The sequence below is a fragment of the Sciurus vulgaris genome (genome assembly GCF_902686455.1).
Source record: "Sciurus vulgaris genome assembly, chromosome: 11".
NCBI lineage: Eukaryota > Metazoa > Chordata > Mammalia > Rodentia > Sciuridae > Sciurus > Sciurus vulgaris.
Window position 1 is genome coordinate 102,390,063 of NC_136472.1, and position 21,917 is coordinate 102,411,979.

The window sequence follows — 21,917 nt, forward strand, 5'->3', positions numbered from 1 at the left end:
TAATATGGAAGACAAAAAAGGTCTTTCTTTATCAGGGTAGAGTGAACAAGGCCTGAAAAATTAAGGTCAAGGTGTCCCCAGCAGACAGTGAGATCAGTAAAAGATGCTCAACAGGGGTTTTGAGAAGTTGTTCTACCTTAGCTACTGGATCAGGGTAGGCTCAAGTTTCAGGTCCTAGAGAGAGAACAGTAACTAAGTTGGTTAAGTTAAATTACTATGCATTTTGTTTAACTGATTGGGACAAACCATTCAGCTCATCATTTATAAGGCAAAATGGGAATTTGGAGGGCCTTTGGCCTTGTCCTAAGGTAGGTAAGGGTCTGTGCTCTAAGTCTTATGAGGAAACTCTCTCTCAGTAAATTGTTTCTAGAAACACAAAGCACAGGGAAGATTTCTTTCATCATTGCTGTTTTCCGGGATTGTAGGGCTGAAGCAAAGTTCAAAATTATCATTAGTCAGGAGACTGTTGCAAATGTTCAGGTAAAAGATTATTAGAGATTACCTAAATAATTATTACCTTAAATAATTAAGGGTGTCCACAGCTTTGGGGGCATTTAATCCACATCCTTATCTGGGGGGCGGAAACAGAATTAATGTTGCATTTTTATGAAGAAAATACAGTAGACCATCCATAACTGCAGGTTTTGCTTCTGCAGACTCAATGAACTGCAGATTGAAAATATTCAAAATATTAACATGTACAGATTTTTTTATAGTCATCCCTTAAACAATATAGTATAAAAACTATTTATATAACATTCATATTTAATAACCATTATAAGTAATCTCAAGATGATTTTAAATATGCAGGAGCAGGTGCTTAGATTATACACCAATACCACACACCATTTTATATGGGCATCTGTGGATTTTGATGTCTGTGGGGGTTGATGTGGTTTGGATACCAGGTATCCCCCAAAAGCTCCTACTTTAATGCAGGCATGCTCAGAGGCAAAATGATTAGATTGTGAGAGCTATAACCTAATGGAGCCATCCTAATCTTTTTTTTTTTTTTTTTTTTTTTTTTTGCAGTGCTGGGGATCGAACCCAGGGCCTTGTGCTTGCAAGGCAAACACTCTACCGACTGAGTTATCTCCCCAGCCTGATCCATCCTAATTTGAATGGACTGAATGGGTGGTCACGATGAGTGGAGCAGCTTTCTTTGCATGTACTTCCATCATGATATTCTGCCTTACCCTGCACCCAGAGCAAAAGAGTCAGCTGAGCATGGACTAAATCTGTGAAACCATGAGCTTTAAATAATCTTTTCGTCTTCTAAGTTGTTCTTATCGAGTATTTTGGTCAAAGCAATGAAAAACTGACCAATATGGGTCCTAAAACCAATTTCTATTGATACCAAAGGACAACAGTGTCCGCACAGCTGATCCCCTTTCTGTAGAGTAATACTATTTGACTGAGTTCTTCTAATCTCTTTATTCCCCTCCATCTTACTAAGGTTGTTATAAGTAATAAATATTGTGAGTAAAGCATTAATACAGATCCTGGCACACGGTGAGCGAACTCTCAATAATCATTAGTTGTGTTTGATTTTTTTCCCCTTCCTATTCTTGTTCTTGCTGCTACTGAACAAGAAATACATTGTCACTCAGTATAAAAACCCCATCTAAGATTTTATTTAATTCATAGGTATTGTGGACAGACTATAGACAGATTTGATTATTAGTTACTGATCAGTTTCTCTATAAAATGATTTCATATCTACCGTATGTAAATCATTGTTCCAAACACCAAGGATAAGAGAAACATTTCTGCCCATTTTGTGCTATAACTCCCAAGTGTGAAGTACTTCCATCTCTTATTTTTTAAATTTACACTATAACCCATGTCATTTAGAGGTTGTTCTATCCACCCATTCCTGTTACATTTTATTGTCTGAAAGCTGCTGGGAGGTAACTAGAAAACTTTTTCTACACTCTCTATTACTCTCTATTACTTCCACTAATCACTTCTAATTATGCCTACAACTGAGACAATTAGTAAATAATTACAAACTTCTTTTTTTGTAATTTTCATTGTTGCTTTTAAATTCTCAGAAGCTTCATTAATTTTGACAGTTATGATAATGTGTCTCTTTCCTTCCCCCTCCAAAAAATGTTTTGTGCTTTCAAATCTTGCTTAATAGTTATTGCATATTCTTGAGCTACATGCAATAAGCAATATTAATTTTCTAGAGGAAAACCCAAGCTTCTTCCACTGAGATCTTGGAAGAAACAAAGAAAGATCCCTGAAATATTCTATAAATACTTATCTACATTCATAGCTGAATGCATTAGTTTGACATGAATATACATAACTATCTATCCATACATACAACTATTGAGCTTTTTCTTGAGGAGGGAATTAATTTTAAAAAAGTATGAAAATGCTTACTTGCTCAACTGTTCTGCTTTCAGTTATTGTATAGTCACTGAATCCTAGATACTCTCATATATAAATTTTAAATAATGATTCGCCCAGCAGTCACAACACATACAATCATATCCCACCAATTCAGACCTATAAGATGGCATATATTTGTTTTAGGCCCTTGCTCTCAAAGTGTGATTCCTGGAAACAGTAGACAAATTACTAAGGAGATAGTTAGAAATTTAGAATTTGAGGCCCCAGCCTAGACCTCCTGAAACAAAATGTGCACTTTAGGAAGATCTCCATTTGGTACAAATGCATATACAATTTTAGAAACTTTGTTCTAAACCAGGATGCACGGCTTTGATCACCTTTTAAAAAATGCAACTGCCAAGTTTCCAGGCCAGATGTAGTGAATGCAAATCTCTAAATTGAAACCAAGGGATTTCTTAAAGTTTTCACAAGTGATTTTTCATAAAAAGTCAAGATTGAAAATTACTGATCAAAAAGAATTCATGAATGATGTGACATAGTAACTTCTCCTGATCCTAATAGGCTTAACATTTGTGCACACTTTAATAAAGAAGATTTTGAAAAAATAAAAAGAATAGATTCTATCTGCTCCTGTAGGCAAAGTTTTAAAAAGGGAAACTATCTCCATAGGATGAAAGGTTCTCTAAAATCAATATTTGTATAAGTGGTTGCACATTCAGAATCTCTTTGGAAATAACATAATTATGTAGTGAGCAGTTCAATGTGCTCAAATGTTAAAACACCATATAATGAAGAAAGGATGGGGCTGGCTAAGAAAAAGTACAGCAAGGTGATATCAAATTATACTAATATGACACAAAAACTAAAACCTACAATTTATTCATTTGTTTCTTTTTAAGTATATATTCTGACAAATGTTTTGTTTTGTTGACTATATCCTGAGTTGTAGACATTTATGCTAGGAACTGAAATAAGCCATTCACATGTAAAAAATGCGAATGCAATATGCACACACATTCTTAGGCCTGTGTTCAGATCAGTGAGACAGGATGGAGCCACTGCCTGGTAAAGCTGTGGTTTTCCAAAGAAAAATGTTAACAGAGAAAGAATATCCACGCTTATTTTACTTCTGTCTTCTCTGCCATTAAATAATATGCTCAAAGGAAAAGATAGGTCAAACATTGTGCCAAAGGAATTCAAACTCCAGAAAGAGATGAGTTATTAAAGAGCACATAGCTGGGCACAGTGGCGCACACCTATAACAATATCAGAGGCTTGGGAAGCTGAGGCAGGAGGATCGTAAATTCAAAGCCAGTCTCAGTAACTAGCAAGGTCCTAAGCAACTTGGCAAGACAAGACCCTGTCTCAAAATTAAAAAATAAAATTGGTTGGGATGTATCTCAGTGGGTAAGTGCTCTGGTAGCAAAGAGACAGAGACAGAGACAGAGACAGAAGAGACAGAGAGAACACATAGTTTTTAAAAGTTAGGTCGTGTCTGTAAAATTATCTACCAATACATGGGAAGAATTGCAAGTGTGTTGCCTCTCCTAGGCAAGTGTCCTGTGGCTTTGAGCTCTAGTACTTTGCCTTTCCCCCTATGCAATGGAATATTTCCTTAGTATTCTTTAACCAAATTTCCTTAAATCTTTTTGTTACAAGGAGCACAAAATGTCTTCTTACCTGGTCTCAGTGAAACCACTATTAATTTAAAATAGAAGAAAACCACTTGATGTCTTAAATATGATATTATTTATGGGTTCCTTTTGATGGTATATTAAAGCCAGTTTCTATAGGTTTAGGACAATCAATTTGGAGTAGATCTTCCCAACCCTGAATACAGTAATATTCCATAGGAAAAACCAAAATTGGTCATGTTGGGACTATAAAAAAATCAATATATGTTATAAATCAAAGTCTTTTTTTAAAAACATCTGTTTCATCAACACCATTCGACATTCCCAAAGAATGTATATAAAAAATTCACTGCAGAAACAAATAAAAATTCAAATAAACCTAAAAATCATTTAATTTTTATAAGGTTTATTTCAGTACCAGCCCTAACCCTTTTTCATTTGCTCCCATTCTAAAAGATTTTTTTTAGCCTTCCTATGTAAGATATTTCAATAGTTCCCTTTGTTCCAACTCCATGGGTTAACTCTCTGTTTCTGAGCATTACACAAGTCGAATTATTCATTTTATATCCTCTTATGTCTGTCATTTTTTGTTTAAAAGCTAAGGTTGTGGACTGGGGTCATGGCTCAGCAGTAGAGCACTCCCCTACTATGTGTGAGGCACTGGGCCGATTCTCAGCACCACATAAAAATAAATAAATAAAATAAAGGTATTGTGTCCACCTACAACCAAAAATAATATTTTAAAAAATCTATGGTTGTGAGCTTTATCCATATTGTTAGTTGATATAGAAATTTTAAAATTTTCATTGCTATGTAATAAGCCCTATGCTATACTATGATTTATTCTTCCATCAATTGTTGATAGACATTTGAATTGCATCCTTTTGGGGACATTACAATTGCACATATATATGAATTTCTATTAGGTATATCGAAAATCTGAGTTGACGAATATGTGTGTGTTCAACTTTAGCAAATACTGTTAAAGTTTTCCAGAGTGGCTATAACAATTTATATCCACATCAATAATATATGAGCTTCAGTGATTTCACATTCTCACAAATGCTTGACATTGCCAGTCTTTTCCATTTTAGTCATTGAACTCTAATCTGTTTTTCTTCCATGAGCAAGGAAGTTAAGCACTTTTTCAATGCTCATTGGCCACTGGGATGATTCTTTTTGAAACTCCTCTTCAAGTTATTGTTTTCGTTTTAACAATTTTCCAATCTATTTGGTTGTCTTTTTTCTTTTGATTTAGAGAAGTTCTTTATATATTTTGGAAATGAGTCTAGTATTTCCAAAAGTATTGAGGATGTGTACTAACTTTTAGAATTACTATTCCACTTTCTTAATGAACTCTTACTAGTAAGAGAATTATTTCAATTTTAATATAGTCAAAAATGCTTTTTGAGTTTTTTCATTTATCATTAAATTCAGTTTGCTAATATTTTGTTTACTATCTTTAAATCTATTTTCATAAGAAAAATTAACTGTCATTGTCTATTTTAAAATCTACTTGTTAGGTTTTTATATGAAGATTATATGTATCTCAGATAATGTGTCAGTTAATATTTTATTCTAACTTCTCTAGAACATTTTTTATAAGGTCAAGGTTACCATTGCTTGAAATGTGGGAAATCAAGAAACACTGGGTAGAAAGTACGTAAGCATAAAGTTTTTTGGGGGGTTGAATAATGGATACAATTTCTTTCATTAATATGACTAATTTAATGTTATCTTTCTTAGAGAAATAAGTTTAGTATGTTATGTTTTTATAGGGTTTTATCTATTTCATCCAAATTTTTAGCCATAAATGTTTTCACTTTTTCTTGGTAATATTATTTTTAATTTCTGTAATTCTTATCTTTATTATTTTCTTCCTTCTATTTTCTTTGGGTTAATTTTCTGTTCTTGTCCTAACTTCTTTGATATGAGTATGTAGATTATTAATTGTCCTTTATGATGTCTACATCTAAGTCTATAGTTTTTTCAGTAGTGGCTCCCAGAGGATTGCCATCCCAAAGTAGCATCTGTTCTCAAGAATGACTAAGGATGTTTCAAAAGAACAATGACATATTTAACCACATGGGTTACTCTCCATTGCAGTGTGTTTTCAGAAATAATTATTTTAAAGGTAATATGCCCTTTAAAAAATTCTTCATCAAATTTGTTAAATATGATATTTACATATCAGTCTTTAAAAAGAGAATAGAATCTGAATACAAATGAGTTTAGGAATCAGATCTCAGTGCCCTATACACTGTGCTCATGACATGAAACTCGTGAGGCTGTTAAATATTTAGAGTCTTCATAATGCAGTGCCACAGATATGCCACAGATAGAGGCCTGAAACAGCCTAATGTGGAGGTCAGCATATTGACATCTGTAAACTTGGCCATGATCTCTCAGCAGAAAGAATGCTTTGCCAGGATAAAGAAGAAAAGTCATTTGCTATAAATAAAAATTCACCAGTGTGGCACATTGGACCAGAGAGATGTTCTAAGAGCCAGCTAGGAAATACATAATACTTTTATAGAACAAAATAGATTTGGATGTTAATTCTGCCATTCCAAGAGGCTTCCTGTAATTTTTTTTTTTTACTTAAAATTTCTAGTCATTAGAGGAAACAATTTAAAGAATGGGAAAGGCCATGTCTTTTCTTTAACAATATCCTCCTTCAGAGTAACACCAACCAAATTCTTTGATTTATAATGGTCTTATCTGCATTTGACCACTAGCTGTGGCTAAATCTAGAAGCTCTGCTTCTGAAGTGCTATATCCCACCCAGCAGATGTTCTTGAATCAGAGCCTATGTGTTCAAAGCTTTGAACAAAATTTAGTCTAATACTGCCAAACTACATATAGGCAAGATCTGGTTTACTTAGACAAGAGCAATCACTTATACTAAAAAATTTGCTGGGTTAAGAGTCACTGGTTGCAATATTCAGGTCCCTCTTGCTTCTCTGCTGTGACTCATGCTCAAGTTAAAACCAGTAGAATCCTGAACTCCATTGATTTCCAGGTTTTCTGAGGTGAACCAGCATCCTTTTGATCTTTCACTCAAATGCACTGCATTAGCAAGTTCTTTCAAATCTTCCTTTCACATACACCTTGAAGAAACCCACTTTTCATCTTTTCTGTCTCAATTTGTCCCAACTATCATCTTTTCTCCTCTGGTCTTCTTTAATGTTCCCAAACTGACCTCCTGGTGTTCATTCCTGCTGCACTCGAGTTATCTTCAACATATTTGCAAGAGTCATCTCTTATTACATAAATGTGATCATGTGGAACCAGGTACCCTGTAATCACTTTTTTCATTTACCTCCAAACTCATTATTATGGCCCACATCTTCTCCTTTTTTTGGAGTCCATTTCATTAGAACAGAGTCTATATCTGTCTTGTTCACCCTGAATTCTAAAACCTGAATTAATGTATGTGGTCAACCAAACCAGAAGCCTGTCTTCTGTCATAGCTGACCCATCACAAAATCAGTGAATGGGATTCTGAACCCAATTCAGGGAACTCCCTTCCATGTAAGACCCTGAGTGGTATTATCCCTGTTCCACTTTTGCAGAATGAGAGGCAATGGAAGAGTTACCGAATGTAGTATCCATAGGGAATTCCAGGCCAGAGATAGGAACACAGACTGAAAGAGAATCAGCAAGCCATGCAGGAATAGACAAAGGATAGAAAGGTAAGGAGGCAATTAAAATAAAGAACAGAAGGGAGTTTGGAAAGGATCTTTTAAAATCAGATGCTGCAGAATAAGAACTTAAGAAAATTCCTGATCCTACTGGTAAAGATTCATAGACTCTCAACAAAAAACTTATGGCCTGACCTTGCCGGGAGTGAGCAGTGTTAGGAGTAGAAAGCACGCAAATTTTAAACTCTTAAAATGCACACAATTCACTTTAAGATGTGCTTACTTGTTCCTCACTCACTTACTTATTCATTCATTCACTTACAATACATTTGTGGACAATATGAGAATTGGAAATATTATTTCATTGGAAATATTAAATTACACTGAAATGCAACTTATTTCAAAGTTCCTGGCTGCCCATTCATAGCAAGTCAGATTAGTTTTTCCACTTCACTACCCAAGCCCATGTCTTTCTATCTCCAGGGATTTCCAAAATTCACCTGGGTTTTTCCTTATTTATTAGAGCTCCCTTAGTAAATATACCTGTCTCAATATTTTGAGCCTTGAAAAGTGACTGTAAACCTTAAGGATGGGCATACTTCATCATATTTGTTGTGTCTCCCATGGAATTATGCCCAGATGTGGGCACTTGGTGTTTAATCAGTGCTTGATAAATATTTCAAAACTATGACTGGTTAATAGAGTCATTATCCTCAGATTGTAACTGCAGTTGAGTTATTCCTCTTATTCTCTAGTTCATTTAGACATGTAGAAAGATTTTTCTCATCATCTTCAGACTTTTATGGCATCTGTCTGCCAGCCAGAACCCATACATGCCCTTTATCAGCTATTTCCTAAAACACCCTTCTCTCCCACTGAGCCCCGCTACTGGATTTTTTTTTTTTTTTTTTTTTTTTTTTTTTTTTTTTGGTACCAGGGATTGAACCCAGGGGCACTTATTCACTGAGTCACATCTCCAACCCATTTGTTTTTTTGTTTTGTTTTGTTTTGTTTTGTTTTGTTTTATTTGGGGTTGTTTTTTGGTGGGTGTTTGTTTTTGAGACATGGGTTTGCTAAGTTGCTGAGTTGCTGAGGTGGACTTTGAACTCACGATCCTCCTGCCTCAGCTTCACTGGCCACTGGGATTACACACATGTCCCACTGCACCCAGCATGGATTTCTATTTATACCATTTAGGTTGTGAGATGCCTTGAATCTTTTAATGTAACAAATCTAGGAAATTTCTAAAGCAAATAAATTTTAAGTATATACCTGCAAATGCTTATTCATATAGAGAATACTAATTAATAAAATAGCATTTTCAAGTTTATTTTACTCCCTTTGTTTTAAAAGAAATACATTAAAATTGGAAACTTTTGACAGAGAAAGGAAAATCTTTACAATGGCAGCTTCACAGTAAACTTTGTAAATCTATTTGACTTTTTATATCCTTCTGTCAACTCTATGTACCTACTCATTTTGGAGCCTGCCTTATTCTTTTCCTATTTCATATCAAAATTAATCATAAAATACTCATCAGTTACCTGCTGAATATTATTACCAGGAACATTTTAAAGTTGTTGTATATCCTTAAAATAAGTATTGGTAACATTTCTTGGGCATTCTATGAACCATCTGTGTAACTTAATCATTACTAATATTGTAGCCGCCAATCCATGCAGACATCAGTTCATTTTATTTTGGTTTGTGTAACTGGCTGTTGTCAGATCACACATACCTGAAGGATATGGCTCCATGGGGGGTGGTCAGAAAATGTATCAATCTCAGGAAGCAAAAGGAGCCAGGACAGACAAGCCAGGATAAAAGGAACTCTCCAGTGGAGTCCTCTTCAGGTTCAATTGCTTTTGCAGCTTTTCTCTGCCTCTTTGTACAGAGTTGGAAGTGTGACATTTTAAAGTTAGTTTTTATAGAAACAAATGTCAGGAGAGGTGAGTCATCCTAATATCTCTAAAAATAAACCCAAGTTGTCAAAGAAATCAAAACTTTGCCCTCAAGCTTAGCCGGTGAGAGAGCAAGAGTCTTTCCACCCGTGGGCTGTGCAGCTGTGCAAGGTAATCCCAGAAGTTGAGGGCAGTATGAGGCTGGAGAAGCTAAAAATAAGAAGTAAAAGGAATTTGGGCTTTATTTAACTGAAAAATGACCCTCAGGAAATGCACTATATTGAGGAGAGAAATTGTTTCACTATTTCAAATGAGGACCAAGATAGGCCTCCGCAGGGAATGCTCTCCATTGTTCAGATTTGAAATGTAGATTCAGCAGCCTAGAGAGTTAATATGTGATAATGAGCATCTATAGTGATCTGAGTTCAGAGGGAAAAATATCTCCAAAAGGATATTCAGGATCCTAGGCTGTGCCCAACATGTACCCTAATGTAGATACACCAATGTCAAAAGGAAATAGAAATTGAGTTCCAACTTTAGAATCAGGAAAGCCATCTATGTTAGATTTCCAGTCACATTTCTTCCCTGTATCCCTCCCTCCAATTTCAAGGGTCATTCGTGTGACTAATCTTCTTTGGTTTTCCTGCCCAGTCCTTCCCACTGAGTAGCAGCAGAGTATGCAGAAGGACAGAAGAGTTCATAGTTAAAAGGAAACCTCTCAATTATATTCCATTTATGTATGATTTATCAAAATGCATAAATGCATTCTATTGTCATGTATAATTAGAACAAATAAAAAATTTAAAAATTACAAATTAAAAATAAAATATCTGAATATAACTGTATATACTTTAATGGTTCTGACATACTCCAGATGTAACTGACTTTAATTTTTTTAATGAAATATCTTGAAAAGTTACAAATTATATGTAATCTTTTGGTTTGATACTTAGCAGTGCTATGATTTAGGAATAAAGAATAATCATTTGAGATAAGAAAAATAAGAAAACACAAAAAACAAGAAAGCTCTCTGTGTCACCTTGGTGTTTCAGGCATGCAATACATTTCTAGGAGGCAAGTAGTTACTGTCTTCTTGGATATACTTCCAAAGATATTCTATAAGTATATGAAAACATAATTTTAATACTTGTGCATATATACCATTTTACTATGAAAACTTTCAAATACAGTTATGTGCCACATAATGACATGTTAGTCAATGATGGGCTACATATATGAATATGACCATGGCTCATAAGATTTATTAGCTAATGACATCATAACTATCTTAGCTTATATATTTGTACTCTATGATGTTCACAAAAGGATGAAATTGCCAAACAATGTAACAATGCATTTCTCAAAACATGTCCTTATCATAAAACAACACAAGTAAACACACACACACACACACACACACACACACACGCATCTCAATGTTGGATGAGTTGTATAGCAAACACCCATATATGCACTATATAGAGTCTATCATTAGCCTTTTCATTTATTTACGTGTATCTGTTTATATGCACATACCCTGGTATAGATTGAATAGTAGATGTCCCCTAAAGGCCCATGTATTAAGGTCTTGGTCACCAAGGTAGTGCTATGAGGAGGTAGTATAAATTTAAGAAGTAGAGCTTAGTTCTTAGGTCATTCGGGGCAAGACCTTAAAGGATACTGTTGGATCCTGGGCCCTTCCTTGCTCTACATTTCTTCCTAGGGTTGAAGTGAGCAATTCTGTTCCAACACATGTTCCTACAATGATAAGCAGGCTCACCACAGGCCCAAAAGCAATGTGGCCAGCAGATCGTGGACTGAAACCTCCAAAACTGTGAGTCAGAATATTCTTTTTTCTTCAAAAAGTGATCAGTAGGATTGTTTTTTTTTTTTTTTTCTTTCATATTGATGGAAAGCTAACACATCCCATTATCTAGTAATTTTCCTTTTCAAGAATTCAAATTGTACACATTATTTTACAACCTCCTAGATTCTTTCCTATGTATATCATTAACTAGAGCTCAATATTTGTTAGGATTTCCTTTTGCTATAAGGATGCCTGGTTTTGACGCTTCTATTCCACATAGTATTGAAAGTTCTATCCACAAAAATTAGGCAAGAAAGAAGGAAAAGGGGTCAAAATAAAAACCAAAGAAGTAAAATTACCTCTATTTGCAGATGACATACTCTTCCATATAGAAAACCTTAAAGAGTCTACAAAAAAAAGTTAGAAAAACTGTTGGAACTAAGAAATTCAAAAAAGTTGCAGGATACAAATTCAACACTAAAAAGTGAACTGTGTTTTTATACACTAACAGTGAACAATACAAAAAGGAAAGAAAACAATTTCATTTAAAATCACAGGACAAAGGAGAAAATACTGAGGAAAAAAATCTTAACAAAGGGTGACAAATTTGCAAAATGAAAATTACAAAAAACCACTGAAATGAATTAAAACATAAATAAATGGAAAGACATTTGAATGCAAACGGTTTTCCACAGAGTTCCCAGAACCTTCTGTGTGAGAAAAACAGTTTGCTTAAAAAATGGTTCTGAGAAAACTGTATATTAAAAACTACATAAAAGAATAAAATGAAAACTTTATTTTATACCATATACAAAGATTAACTCAGCATGGATTAAATACCTAAGTGTAAGAGTAAAAACTACAAAACTCTTAGAAGAAAACATAGTAAAGCTTTATGACCCTGGATTTGGCAATTATTTCATGGGTATGACACCAAGAGCAGAGGCAACCAAAAAAATAAAAATAAAAATCATAGGAATATATCAAAAATAAAAGCTTCCGTGCCGTAAGGGACAAAATCAACAGAATAAAAGGCAACCCACAGAAGGTAAGAAACTATTTGCAAGTCCTATATCTGACAAAGCATGAATACCTATAATACATTTTTAAAGTCTTACAATTCAACATCAAAGAAACACACAACTCAATTTTTTTTTCAAAAATGAAATTGAGAAGACATTTATCCATTTATCATATGGCCAATAAACAAATGAAAAGATGTTCAACATCAGTAATTGTTATGGTTTAGATGTGAGGTGTCCCTCAAAAGCTCACATGAGAGACAACGATGGAAAGTTCACAGGAGAAATGATTGGGTTGTAAGAGTCTTAACCAAATCAGTGAATTAATTCCTGATGGGATTAATTGAAGTGGCAGGCTGTGGCTGGAGGAAATGAGAATTGGGGCGTGGCTATGGGGTACATATGTTGTATCTGGAGAGTGGAGTCTCTCTCTGCTTCCTGATGATATGGGCTGTTTCCCTCTGCCAAGTTCTTCCACCATGATGTTCTGCCTCACCTCGAACCCCAAGGAATGAAACTGACCTTCTATGAACTAAGACCTCTGAAGCTGTGAGCCCCCAAGTAAACCTTTCCTTCTCTATAATTGTGCTGTTAGATCAGTTAGTCACAGTAGTGAAAAAGCTGACTAAAACAGTAATCATTAGGGAAATATATAGCAACACTTTAATGAAATACCATTTTACAGCCACTTAATGACTATTAACAAAAGGACTTAAAATTAGCATACCACAGTGACACAGCCACATCAATGTTTACAGCTGCTCAGTTCATAATAGCTAGATTGTGGAACCAACCTAGATGCCCTTCAACAGATGCATGGATAAAGAAACCACGGTATATATATATGATGGAGTATTATTCAGCCATAATGAAGAATAATATTATGGCATTTGCAGACAAATGGATGGAATTGGAAAATATCATGCTAAGTGAAATAAACCAATCCCCAAAATCCAAAGGCCAAATATTTTCCCTGATAAGTGGATGATGATATATAATGGGGGTGAGGGGTGGGGGCAGTGAGAGAAGAATGGAGGAACTTTAGATTACGTAGAGGGAAATGAGAGGAAGGAGGGTCTGGGAGTAGGAAAGACGGTGGACTGAGACAGACATCATTACCCTATTACATGTATGATGACACGAATGGTAAGAATCTACATCATGTACAACCATAGAAACAAAAAGTCGTACCCCATTTGTGTACAATGAATCAAAGTGCAGTCTGTAAAAATAAAAATAATAAAAAAGTGAACAAAACAAAGTAGCAAGTACTAGGGAGAATGTGGAGAAACAGGAACCCAGTGCATTGGTGGTAGGATTATAAAATGGAGCAGGTGCTATGGAAAACAGTACAGACATTCCTCAATCAAAAATAGAATTACTATATGATCAGGAAATTGTACTGCTGAGTATATACCCCAAAAGAATTGAAAGCAGGAACTCAAATAGATACTTTACACTTGTATTTGTAGCAGCTACACACAGTAGACAATTGGTGGAAGCTACCCAAGCATCCATCAGTGAATGAAAAGATAAACAAAATGCTATCTGTACATATGATGTAGTCTTATTCAGTCTTAAAAAGGAAGGAAATTCTGATACAGATTACAACATGTATGAATTTTAAAGGCACGATGGCCAACTGAATAAGCCAGACACAAAAGGACATTGTATGATTCTGTTTCTATGAGGTAGCTAGAACAGCCAAATGCATAAAGATAGAATCATGGTTGTTACTAGTAGAAGTAGTCTTATTCACATGTGGGTTCTCTATTATAGTGCCCAACAAATAGTAGGTGAAAGTAAATGTTTGTTGAAAACAGTGATCCCGTTCATCCAACTACTCTTAACCAGTGTTGGCTTACCAGGAAGGAGTCAAGTATCTAGATTGGACTAAATTGCACATTAAATACTTTTATGGGTAGTAGAAGAAATCATAATTGGTGAGAGCCATGAAACTGCCTGGGGTTGAGTTAATTCTGGAAGAGCATTTAGTTGCTCTTCAGAGAAAACTTTCACTTAGAGTCAGAACACTTCCTTTTCTTCCTGAGCTGAACCTTGGAAATGGCTCTAGGTTACCCAGGCCAATCTATAACAGTGGCCAGCCCAGTGACTTCCTTGCAGTTTTATATTTGTTAATTTAAAAGATTTAGGGCCCATGTCAGGGATTTTAGTCAGGGATTAGAGAACAGAATGAGCTTCTGTTGTCCAGTACCCACTACCAGATCACCTCTGAGTCATAAAAAAAAAACTGTTTTGGTCATTAAAAACCATAGACCGGTTAAATTTAACAGGGTTTATTTGAGCAAAGACTATTCATGAATCAAGAAGCATTCTAAACAGAAAGAGGTTCAGAGAACTCTTCCCTTCAGAAAGGGCAATGAACTTTTTTATAAGCTGAATACTGGGAGTACAGTACAAAAATAGTTTGATTGTTTCCAGCTAGGCATTTGCCTCATTTGGACATCGTATGATCATTTGGCTGCCTATGATTAGCTGGAGTTCAGCTGCTTATGATTGGCTCAGAAATGGGAACCCAAAGTACAAAGACATCCTCAAGCCAATGGCTTCCTGTTCATTTAATTTAACATGGCAGAGAATCTTGGGTGTTCTATCCTGTAGACAGATACTGATTAATTTTGGGTCTGTAAAAGAAATAAGCCTTTTTAAAAAATTATTAAATATGTTACCATCTGCTACACTATCAAATTGCTGTGAGGTGATGAAGAACTCACAGAATGTTGTTGGGACAAATATGCCAAAAACAAAACTTTCTTAGTTTTAGACACAACACACAACATGGTGTGGTCAGAAACATAATTATTTCAACCTTAAGAGATATATTAAAAACAGATCAAATACCAAGTATTTTTTTCTGAAAATCTGATCTAGTTGATTTTATTTTTGGTTCTTTCTTTTAATAATTACTTTAAAATAGGAAGAAATATCTGAAGATTGATGTCCATGTGTCTCCCAGAAAAAGATTTAATTTATATAATATTTTTCTACTAAGTTACCCAAAGTACTTTATAATATTATCAAAATGTCCCATCAAATGCCGTTTTGCAGGGAATAGAAACATCTTTCAGTGGGAAATAGATGAGTGAGAAGCTAAATAATCTCTACAAGATTACAAAACAAATTAGAAGTAGACACTTTAAAGTGGGGGGAAAGGTTATCATATTCTCAAATGGAGCATGCTTTATGTGACTTCTTAAGAGTGCTGAATAGCTCCTTCTGTTCCAAATTCTCCTTTATTTCAGTTTTTATTGTACCTAAATTCTGCCAATTACAGATTCATTTTAGATAACAATTCAGTATGAAATAAGAAATAACTCTGGGACTCAGGCTATTCATTGTTCACACATTTGTATGACTTGGTTGAATCGTATTTCTCTCTCTTTTTATTTTCCTAAAGGAGCTGAACTGTGTTGAAGAAAGTGATAGTGGGTGATGGGAGGGGAGTGGAGAGAAGAATGATAATTGGAAAAGACCAGTGCATTTATAATGATATTATCTGGCTTCCCCCACTCTAAGGAAGTGGTCTGAATCCTGTCTGCATATTTACACTGAAACAAAACAAACCCAAACATACAAAGATCAGTGCCTAATCCCCTCTTCCCCCAGGGAACAATTATACCAGAATGTTTAACAACTGAGTCTGAGAAATACTCTTTTCTCCTGACAGACAGGTCATACCCTACACCAAATGCATTAGAGTATCTGGAGGAAGGAAGCTAGGCATTGGCATTTTTGTAAACATGCCTAGATAATTCCATTGCTATTGAGCTATCATCAGAATAACCTAGATTATTTATTGAAATCTAAGTACTAGGCTCCACCTCCAGGGTACCTGAGTCAGCTGATCTGGGAGAGGTAGGGCCCAATAATTTGCTTTTTTAAAAGTCTTGAAGCTGATCATTCCAAGTATGAGAATTATTGCATAGGATGGCTTTGGCATAGGAAGTCTTAAGTGACAAAAGTAAAGTTATGTATACACTGTGCAGCAATGGCTTTCCTCGTGTGTTCCTTACAGAAATTCACAGTGTGTAGGTTTCTTAGCAGGATTATTTTTATGGTAGATTATAATTATACACAATAGTGAGATGCACTGTGCCATATTCGTACACACACATAAGTTTATGGATCTCAGGACTAGTACCTTCCCTTGACCTCCCCTCCTCCCTACCCTGAGCCACTTGTTCTACTACTCTGCTGGTCTCCCTTCTATCATTGTCACCATCACTGTCATCTTAATGAGTCTTAGCAGCATTGTTTTTAATGACTGCAAACTAAAAACAATCCAAATATCCACCAGTTATAGAAAGAAAAGAATTATAGCATGTTCAGAAGAAATAGCATACTGTAATAATAATGGATAAATATATATATATATACACAAAATATGTATATATATAACACAGTATTGAACAGAAAAGGCCAGACAGACACACAAAACACACAGGATTTCATTTATATAAATTTCAAATAGGAAATATTAAACTATACCGTTTAGTGCCTCATATTGAAGAGTTAACGCTGCAAAGAAAATCAAGTTATTTCCTTAGTGTGGCTAACAGTTTCCTTTCAGGCATGAGAACATAGTTTTACTGAGAAAAGCCTCAGGTAATTATAGCATTCCATATCTTTACCTGGGCAACTGTTATGTAGGTCTTTTCTTTAAAATAATTTAAACATACTTTTCGTTTATGTGCTTTTCTGTGTATTTATAATGTTTTATACTGAAAATCAAATGTAAAACATAATTAGAAAAGCTATCTAATTGAGAAAATTACATAACTAAAAACTAACTTCAAATCTGAAGCAATGAATCTCAGTTGCCTGTAGTAAGGAAAATTTTATGTGTGAATTCAATTCAAGTAACTAAATAGAGAACATTACAATTGTTTTGTTTGGAAAATTGAAAGAAAACTATTATCAAGGATTTTGATCTTTTGGGAAAAATTTAACAACTGAGATCACATTTTTTAGGTGTCCTAGTTTGTATCTGTTGTTCAAGTATAATTATTAATAGAATCCTCTCATTCTCAAAGTGTCCAGATTTGGACAATAAATGATAAGTATATATCTATTTTGGCCTCCTTTTAAAAGACATCTGAAACATTAGAAAAATATCTTTTCCAATAATTAATTTTAGTCTATAAAATAAGAATTTCCAACTGGGTAAATGCCAAATGGCTTGTTCCATACATATAAGGTCTTGGAAAAATGGTATTCACTTCCAAAACCATAGCGTTTCTTTTGTATTACAAACTTTTCCCTTCTCTTTATGTATAGTATGTTTTCACTAACTTAATGTTTCCTCTGAAATTAATCACTTTGTCTAATTACACCTATCCTGCCAAAAAACAAGCTGATTTCTTAATAGAAACAATGAAACAAAGGCTCTACACTTGTGCCAAGACCCCAACATTAATAACTAAATGTGCAATATCTGCAGTGCCACCTGCTTTTAAATCTAAATGACATTTTCAGAAGTTGCTCTGTTAATCAGTGAAAATTGAACTTATCCAAGAGAAGAGCAAGAAGACTAGGAGGAATCAGGGAAGGAAATATAAAGGAATAAAGTCCAGGCATAAAAAGCAATAAAAACCTGGGCTAAGTTTTTTTCTAACTCAAACTTTGTAAGTCAAATCTCCAAGTACAACCCTGAGAACATCAAAGTGTTCCCACATAGTCACATCCTCCTCTTCTCCAACCCACTCTTGGAAAGGAAAAAGCTAAAACCTTCAGATCTGATCGAAATAACTCAGCAAAATTTATTAATACTCACCTAATTCTTAGGCCCTCAAGATAAACTCCCATTGACGTCAGCAGGAGATTTCTTTTGCAGACAGTTATAAATTCATCTCAATATGTTTCAATTGGGTTATGTAGAACCCTGTTGTTTTTAAGATGAAACTTTAAAGGCCTTACCTACCACTGCTAAGAAATTGGCATGGAGAGGCTGAACTTCAGATGCACCGGCTCCCTCCTGGCTGTGAAGGATGCTGTTTGAATTTTGTATCTGCAATGGGGACACTAGACTAAGGGTTTGCCTGATCCTGGAAGCTGCCCTTCTGTGTCCATTGTCAATTTAAGACTATGAACACCGACCAATAGAAATGATGCTTACAACTAAGGAGCTAACTGTCCATTCATATTCATTCCAGCTGTATTTGCACACACAGACTGACTTGAGGAGGGGAGCTAGTTAGCTTCAGAAATAGCCCTTTTAATAAAAAAATTTAAAAAAAGGATCAGCATACCATCAAGAGAAAAGGAACAAAAGTCCATTTAAGCTCTCTTATGTTAAGGGAATTTACTTTGGGCTAACACAGGCAATTTCTCAGGTATTTAAGAATAAGAAATGAAATAGAGCCAACTCACATGGGAACTGCACTAGAACAGAAAAATCAAGTTACAAGATCATTCTTTCTGTATGTCTAAAGTATGCAACATTCCTGCTTCTATTTTCTCTTGTTTAGTTTTGTATGGTTCCACATTCTGTTACTTCGCTGATATTTCCATTTTCAATTCAATTGTCCACTATCAACTATTACTCCTCTTGTGTCCCAGTGCAGCTTCTCAAGAGAAAGAACATAATGTTCAATCTGATTCTTGCATTGTTTCATTTCATGTTGGCGTCTATACCAACCTAGTCAGCCAGCAGTACAGAGTTGCTACCTCCAATGGGGTGTGTGGTGGGGTTCCTTATAGAAAAGGTTGAGCACCAGATGTACTTCCACAAAATGTCTACAGTTAAGAGTCTATACAAATTGCCAGATATGGTGGCACATGTCTATAATTCCAGTTAGTTGGGAGACTGAGGTAGGAGGATGGCAAATTAGAAGCCAACCTGGACAATTAGCAAGACCCTGTCTACAAATAAAAATTTTAAATGACTGGGGATGGAGCTTAGTGGTTAAGCACCATTGGGTTCAATTCCTGATACCCATCACCCCCTAACACACACACACACACACACACACACACACACACACACACAAAGTTTATATGAATTACTTAAATTACTATTCCCTGGATGGACCTATGTACAGATGCCCAAAGCACTAGCCCTTCTTTTTTTGTCTTCCAGGTTGATAAGAAATTTAGGAAATAGATAACTGACAAGTAACACTGAAAACTGTCATTTCAAATTACAATGACAGTTTCCAGTCTCCTGCATTGGAAATATATTTTTAAAAATGAATGATATTTCTAAAATCTAATCCTTTCTCCTTGAAAGATCCCTGAGGTCGGGGACTGCTTCACTCTAGTAATGAATTTTGATACATTTCCAACATGTTTTTGTTTAACAGTCCCCCAAATCTAAAGTGGAGAGTTGCTTATAATATCACACTCATAGCAAGAATGTATTTGGATTTTGCCAGCAAGTGCGAATATTTCCTAAATATCATACATTTACGTCCCACTGAGCATCTGAGAATGCATTTTAAGAGCAAATGGAGTAAAGAGAATCTTAAACAATTTTTGGTAGCCCAAGTTTTCTAAAACTTTGCTTCTCTTTTTTAGCTATTTTTTTCCCTTCAAAGTTACACTATTTAGTATATCTTCTTTTAAATGTAAAACAAATGTTAATTATTTTTTAACCCCTAAAAGTGAGTTTTTGCAAAAATTATATATTCTGACCTATGCTTACTGCTGAAGGATTGAAAAGTGCATATCTGACCTATTTACAGGAAGAAAAACTACTTATAATTTGTTTTCTTGACAATTTTAATAGGCAAAATATGAATAGGTGGTTTGTAAAAATGGATTTCTTTAATGTATACAATTCTCCTTTAAATTTTTTTAGACTTTTTAAGATTTAATTATCACCTTTTAAGAGTAGCAGTGAAACTTAGCTTAGACATTTGTTTATTTACTTTTAAACAATTGAGTTGGCCTGAAAATCTTATGATCTGAGAGGAGGGAGGAAACTAACAAGATTCTTTTTTTTAAATCTCCAGCCAGGAGATATTACCACTAGCCAATCTCTGCCAACATAATATTTGACATGGAAGTATTTAGCCTTTTAGTGGAACCCTGTTAGTGTGCTTATGGTGTGTCTCCTGGCTATGTGGTACCATACCTGTCACCTGTTGAATATCTGTGGCAGGTAACACTAGAAGAAATGTCAGCTATTAAATGTGGACATCTTTTTAAGTGAGAAGCAAGTTGGTTATTCATTAAATTTTTTTTGTACTGGGAATTGAACCCAGGGCTTAACCACTGAGTCACACTCCCAGCACTTTTTAATATTTTATTTAGAGACAGCGTCTCATTGAGTTACTCAGGGCCTCGCTAAGTTACTGAGGTTGGCTTTGAACTCCTGATCCTCCTGCCTCAGCCTCCTGAGCCAGTGGGATGACAGGTGTGTGCCACAGTGCTGGGCCACTAACTTGTTTTTTCAACTATTCCATCAATTAAGCAAGTATTTATTCAACAAGTTTATTTTGAATATCTACCATGTATCAAATACTCAGCCATGGTTAGGCATAAAGAAGTAAAGAATATATGTCCCTCCTTAAGCTCAATGAGAAGATAGTTATATAGATAATTTTCCTGTGAAGTTTATACTGCACTGTGAGAGATTACAGGAAGAAGTCATAATTGAGAAAGGAAGTAAAAGAATGCATTTGTGGATATAACATTTAGGTAAAGAAATCAATTTTACTTAGAAGTAAAGAAGGAGGGAAGCGCAAAAGACAGCAAGCAGGCTAACTCCAAAGAGGGAAGAGTTTTATATTTAAGGGACCAAAAGGTCACAGTGCCTCACACAGAAAGTACTAAGTAAAGTGGCTCAAAATAAGACCTTGTGTCAACAAGACCACAGTAGTCTATGATAACAGTGTGGCGCTTGTACACTGGAAAGCAATCCATGTATTCTGAGTCAATGGTGACTTGATCTTATTTCTTTTCTAAGTAACACTGGAATGGGATGTAAAGGAACAGAGTTCTAAATTAGACAGACAGGTAGCAAAGTGACTTTAGAGTAGAAGCAGTGAAAATAAGGAAGGTAAATTGGTTCAAGATATCTTAAGCAGATATGTTCAATATATCAGTTAAGGCATATTGACTAAGGGTGTTGAGGTAACAGGAGAAAATCTCAAGATTTGAGAATACATGTTTGGGTGGATTTGAGTGTCATTCTCCGAGACTGGGGAATATTGAAGAAAGAGGGTGTTATAGATTAAATTGTGTCCTCCCCCAAAAATCACATATCAAATTCCTAACCCCTCAATGTAACTGCATATGGAAACAAGGCCTGTGAGAAGGTTAAATGAGATCCTAAGGATGGGGCCCTAATCCAATAGGGCTATTGTTAACAGAAGAAGAGATACCAGAACTCCATCTCTCTGTCATATGAGAACATAGCAAGAAGGTGGCTAGCTGAAAGTCAGGAAAAGACCAAAAGTAAAAACCAAGTGGGACAAACCTTGATTTGGACCTTCTAGTGTTCAGAACTGTGAGAAATAAATCTCTGCTGTTTAAGTATTTCATAATGTTATCCCTGGCTAACTAATGCAGAGAAGCTTCAGAGG